Raw genomic sequence first — 6573 nt, forward strand, 5'->3', positions numbered from 1 at the left:
AAATTCCTTTTTCGTCATCTAATCCCTTGAGTCTGAAAAAGTATAAAACAATACATAAGGGATGAATTTTCAATAGCTTTAACGAGCCGAACAAAACAAGCACTCGATCTTTTTGTGCAATAATCCCTCAGGTCCAAAAAGATTAAAATCTAGAGGAGGGATAGCACTTCCTGTCCCTTTAACGAGCTGGAAGGCCAAGGACTCGGCAATCTTTTCATATTTTACGAGTTAGTTGAAAAGAGCTTAAAGAAGACTTGTCTTTTGAGGAACGAGTGATAAAATGTGTAGCAGCTGATTCCAAGTAAGGTTTGGAATTTTCCAATCACAGCAGTGTCACAAGGATGGCTAGTGAAATCACTCTTTGTAGCTGTTCCTCAAAATGGGTAAACAATCAAATGGGGGTGAATGATCAGCCAATGAAAAAGTGGAGGTGACGGTGCAAACACGACCAAGGCTTTAATGGCTGAAGTGATACATTCACGGTGGTTATTTACTAGGGAATAGTTCATTTTTTAACGAGCTTAAATGCGGGTGGAAACATTTGCTCGGTTCGGGTTTATTTTTTAACGAGCTTGAACCTCGCGGCAACACTGCTCGATTAATCCAGTCATATGATAAGAATGTCTCATATAAAAACGGTAATTTTTAGAGTTTTTCCCCACATCGTTTCTTCATGCAAGTTAGGTAACGAATAATCCAAAAAACAGATAAATAATCGCTCTTTGCTTGCACTCCAAAAGGTTTGCACGCCCCCAGGTATAAAATAGAGTTTCAAGGTTACCTCTACTTCCTTCCGCCAAAACAGTTGTTTTACCGAGAGAGGCCTACCTCTTACAGGTTACCCAAAGATTATTCTATTCACACTACAAACAAAACACTTCTTCGGCGATGTCTATCGAAACAAACAAAGGTGAGCGATGATGCCCGCCAACTCACATAACTTTGACAAAAGAATCTTGTTCTAGAATAACCCCTCTTCCAATCACGGACGGGGTACAAACTAGTCATATTCTCCCGCGGAAACCTACCCTATACCCGACGTTTTCCTGCCGAAGCAGACCAGGATGCATGCCCCCTGGGTTTCAGTCATATCCCTCCGAATTACTCGCGCTCATCGGGAGGACGGACTGGAGATTGAGACATTTCTTGCGTGAAAAGACCATTTAGGGATGGTATATGACTATTTGCTATGCGTGATCCGGGAAATGAAAGCTCGTCCACGAGCTTGACCACTCTTCCTTCGTGCGGAAAACACACTACTCTAAAGAGTGAGGAGACAATCGCTCCCATGCAATAAATATAGTCTCGTCCAAGGAGTAGGTTATAATCCAAGGGTCCTTGAACTACCATTATGTTCATGCGAACTGTCTTCCTTCTCAATGTTATTGGCACATCGGGAAGGATCCCTAACGGTCGACTGGTTCCTTTATCAAAGCCTGTCAGATTTCTCATCTCAGGCAAAAGCGATGGCGAACCAAGCGCTTTCCAAGCAGTTGAGGAAAGGATACTCACAGAAGCCCCCTCATCTATGATGGTACCAGCCATGACCATTCTATATATTTGAACGATGATTCAGAATGGTACGCTTGCTGGTAAACGGGGTCTGCCTAGTTGATTCCAGTCGAAGGAGACAACTAGGTTGCTTGGAGGTGGGACTGAATAGACGGCCGGGTACGGCTCTGACGAACTTCCTTCCTGCGGTAAAGGAATGGGTAAATTGCCCCCATGTTCATCGAAGTCTGTGTTTATGAAGAGAATTTGGATGGTGTCATCCTTATTCTCTTCAGTGACTGTATCATCTGAAGATGAAACCTCTGAAGGCAAGACCGGGTCAACTGCCGCCTCGACCTTTTGACTTTCGTCTGGTATGGATCCAGATGGTTTATCTTCAATGATAGGTGCTTCAGCCGACCACTTGAGCGGGCCAGCTGGATTCTCAACTAGTGACGGACTTGGCAAGAGTTTTTTATATCCAGGAGGAAGTCGTAACGGTGAAACCGGACGATCATCCAAAACTCTTTTAGCTTCATCTAAGAAGGGACTACGGTGGACGGCATGATTGCCTTCGCACAGTTTACAAGGAAATCTATCTTTCCCTTTTTGTCTTGGGGCTTCACTTTCACTAGTTGACGGTGTGCTTTCAACATGATCATCAGAGGTTGACGACACCGGGTTGTTCAAACGAGGAGACCAGTCCCTTAGTATCCGGGGGATGTAAGGACAATCTCTGTGAAAGTGGTCTCCTTTGCAAATGACTCATGGCGATTTAGGCCTGGTCGGTGCAGTGTGTGGATTTTCGTTAGACGACACTCGTTTTCCCCCATTTGCCTTTGGCTCCTTCTTCTTCTTCTCTTTCTTCTTCTTTTCCTTCTTTTCCTTAGGAACTTGACTTTTGGCTTTACCAGCCCCATCAAGTGAAGAGGAAGGAGGAGAGGAAGAATTAGAGGAGGTAGAAGGCTGATGGGCAACTCTGGACTCGTCTAATTGCTAATTCGATTGTTCAGAAATATTGGTGTTCTGAACGACAGAGGTTGAGAAGAGCCATACTGGCAAGCCAATTGTCAGTCCTGGAAGCGACAATGTGGCCATATGGGGTGCACCAACATCTCCCCAAGAGGAGAAGGGACTAGGATTTCTTCCAAGGGGAGTTCCTTGGTTGGTAGACTCCATTTTCTCAACCCAAGATCAACGTAGGAAAGGGGTAATGAATATTCCGTTTAAAATAAATTTTAACACGCTTTGACACAACTTGTTTTTTCAATTTTTAAGAGTCGAGAAAAAACAAAAGATGACTCTAGTCTCCTTCGATTTTTAATGAGCCTGAAGTGACAAGTGCTCAGATGGACCTTTTCTGTTAAGGAGTCTGAAAAGGAATGAAAGGGACTGCTCTGGAGGTCTAGGTAGAGGGAGTACCAAACCAATCGCAAAACTGCAGAATACTTTTTACGGTACGGCAGTCAATCTTCCTGAATGCCGTGTTCAGTGCATTGCGATCAGTAGGGTGGCCGACACGGCTTCCTATGGATAAAGGATTTAAGCCTATAGGGGTCTCCCAATATATACTCGACGGTACATGGGAGCACAAGTCCGTACTAGCACTTATCGTCTCAAAGTGGAGGAATCGCCCAACCATCAGTGAGGACAACAGTTACCAGGCTTTACGACGCTGGAATACGTCTCTAGCCTAGACCTCTAAATGTTTTGCGTTAAGTTCCAAAGCATTGTTAGGTTCATTGAATTTATTTTAAGCTGATCTTTCTTATGAAGTTTTCCTTTTGGGTTCACCACGAGATGTAGATGTAATTCCTAAAATGCAATCTAAAGATGATAAACAAACTTTTAACTCTTTTCAGCAATGAAAATCCTAGCTACTAGGGGAAAAGAAAGACACAATCTTTTCGCAAAGAGCAAAGAGCACACTGTAAATGCACTTTACTAAATCATGCCAAACAGACTATCAATATGCAAATGCACATGCATGTTTTTGTTTTTCGCTTTCTTAGTATTGATGCTAAAAAGAAAGTTGATGTACAAATCTGAATTTGCTTTCAAGCGACAAACACAAACAAGCTTCTTTTCGAAATATAAAGGTAGAGGTGATTACGACACTTTATGATTTTGAAATAAATACTCGTTTTGACACTAGAAAGTCACAAATTCAAACCAAAGGCAACAGTAAATGCATAATCGACCATCAACAGCAAATAAACTTTCTCCTATGATTGAAATCGACACTTGCGACAGATCTAAATCAAAGGACGACAGTACAACTATTATACTTTTGCAATGGAAAACTGTAAATGACTCAACAAACACACAAAAACATCTACAGTTCTTTTGTACAAATTAGGCGGAATATCAGTAAGGAAAAGGGGTTTGAAATAGTCATATACTGATCACAGGTTGCAAAATTCAGAGACAAAACTGGAAAGAATGAAGCACAAGAACCTCAGCTGCACAGGGCTAGGCTGATCAGTGCAACTATTACACAGAGAAACTGCATTGCAGTGCAGGTTGCCCTTTCGAGAAAGGCGTTGAAATGCAGAACCTCTTCACAGTGCCTGCGCTGGGGCAGAAACGAGAATTCTATCCGGGTTCTGAGTCACGATTTGCAGTTTAGTCTTCGGTTTTTGGCCGAGTAAAAGTAATCAGTAATGCATAATCAGGGGTAGATCTAAGGAGGGTCTAAGAGCTATCACAAGGGCAATTAGATAGTCTATGAATCAGCTGTTCAAATCATAAACAGATCCAGTGAATGGATTGAAGCAGCAGATGTCTACTTTGCATTTGTTATGGCAAATGCAGTTTGAATGCTACTTATAAGTTTATGAAATAAACAACAAGAGATACACAAACAAACTAACTAGACAATCGTCCCCAGCGGAGTCGCCATTTTGTTACCGAGAAAAGTGTCTATTTAGAACTGCTCTATCCCACTAAGGTATGATAGCTGCCTTAGAAACAAACCGAGAAAACTACTTTTGTATCTCCTTTATGAACTATAAACAAAGAGGAATAGGAAGAACCAACTTGTGTCTTGTGCTAGTCCTTTGATCCAATCTCTCTCCTCTTTGACAGCTTCCAGCTACCTGCTCCCTTACTTGCCCAGCTTCACCAAGTACCTGTAAGATCACAGAAGAAGGAAACTATACAAAGACATGGGTTTGTATTCATAAATAACTTAGGATCAGATTTAAGTTAACCATACAAATGTAACAAGCATCAATGATACAAAGCATGGAGAAGAAACTCAAATAGTTTTATTGATATACAAGAAGATCCAGGAGGAGTTACAACTGATGATTCCTGGCCCAGCATCAACCTCCTAGCAAAGAAGTCCCTTCTTCACCCCCAACAAAGCATAGATCACCCAATTCTCTGATATGTATCTCAAAACCAACAACAATTCCTTACAATGTGCAAAATTCCAGCCTCTGGATCTCTAGGATGAGGGATCCATACATAGATGTATGCAAGGAGGATGAGTCAGCTTATGATTTGATTAGTGGCTTCTCTCTGTCAGTTCTTGCATACACTTGGAGACTGAAGGCCTCTTACTCATCCTTGGTCGAATTCAGTGAGGCAAGTGTCATAGGAGAAGATTCTGGAAGCTTCCATTGTCTCTCCACCTCGCGGAATGACATTGCCATTTGTCATTTCCCGCTCAATGCACCCTGGTAGTGCATTTAGGTGCGTTGCAACGCACCTAGCTAGTGTGTTTAGGTGCTATGCAACGTAGCTAGCTAGTGAAGCAGTTGAAATGATCCTGTTTTGACTTATTCTGAGCAGTTTCTGGTGGAGAACTTCTGGGAGAAGCTGTAATTTGTTGACCTTGTTCCTTTAGGGGTTGGAACAACACTTTTAGGGACTTAGGAGCCCTTGGTTTATGGACATTTCATGCTTGGAGCTGCAAGGCACAAAAATGTCTATAACACTCTACAGGTTGCAAGTCTCCTATGAAACTCTAGGCCCAAAAGGCTACATCATGAGTGTTGACATACCTAAAATGCTTTTCACGTCTCATTTTCTTCTCAGCATCTCGCATTGTAATGGCAGTATTCATAGCATCAGCTAAAGCTTCAGGTAAAGCTTCAATATTCCAGGGATTTACACGAATAGCTCCACTTAGAGAAGGAGAGCATCCAATAAACTCGGACACTACCAGCATACTTTCTTTAGGGTTATCAAATGTGATTCCAAATCTGGCATCTAGTTCTGTAATACCTTGTCTGCAAACAATGTATTCGTATGGGATCAAATTCATACCATCCTGAACATTCTGCAATTGTGTAATATGCAACCCTTTCATACAACGGAACATGTCTCTACACCAATTCAATAGGTTGATATCTTTTAGTTCTAAATGACTCGTTTATCCTTGCTGAGGTGACATATATCTCCTCCTAGACCTCCAAAACATCCCTACCTCGCTTGCGTGCAGGGTTGAGAATTTGCACCATGACCAATTTACCAACCAATTCTGGGTGCTGATACAAAAGATGTTCCATTTCCAGAAGTTTCAACCCTATGTCCTTGAAAATGTCCATGTCATCAACCCCAAAAAGCACAATCTTACCCTCATACTTTGCCTTCAACTCACTAATCTGCCACTCGGTATCAGCAAGCTTCAATACACCCTCAAGCTGACTCATATGTATGCCCACAGGCATAATCTTGATCCCCACAGTGCGCCCATAATACTCTAGGCGTATATACCCTCTCTTGGACTCATACTCCAATCCCAACATCCTACTGCAGTAAGAAAGAAAGTGCCTCGCATAATCGAATGTATGGAACCCAATCAGATCAGCATTGAGTAGACCCCTCAGAATCTCTTCACGCACAGGAAGAGTGTGGTAAATCTCAGAGGAGGGAAATGGGTTGTGAAGGAAGAAGCACCTGGAAGTAGTGCTAAGCAATGGCGAGGTTCATTTGCCCAAGTATATAATTTGTAATTAAATTTCTAACTAACTTAATACCGGTCAAACACTAATCGAAAGGTTGAAACTATTTTAATCATCTAACACTTAAATCAAGGGCCCACGAATGTACACATAACTTGAGAGGGGAGTT

At 42.1% G+C, this 6573-nt stretch overlaps 1 pseudogene; it reads right to left on the reverse strand.

Annotated features, from left to right (window-relative positions):
- Positions 1 to 5464: 5464 nt before the first annotated feature.
- LOC149154912 (putative alpha,alpha-trehalose-phosphate synthase [UDP-forming] 7 pseudogene) lies at positions 5465 to 6248 on the reverse strand (annotated as a pseudogene).
- Positions 6249 to 6573: the final 325 nt, after the last annotated feature.

The sequence above is a fragment of the Pinus tabuliformis genome, chromosome 9 (genome assembly GCF_031772625.1).
Source record: "Pinus tabuliformis cultivar Carrire ecotype Pingquan chromosome 9, CPIR1, whole genome shotgun sequence".
Classification (NCBI taxonomy): Eukaryota; Viridiplantae; Streptophyta; class Pinopsida; order Pinales; family Pinaceae; genus Pinus; species Pinus tabuliformis.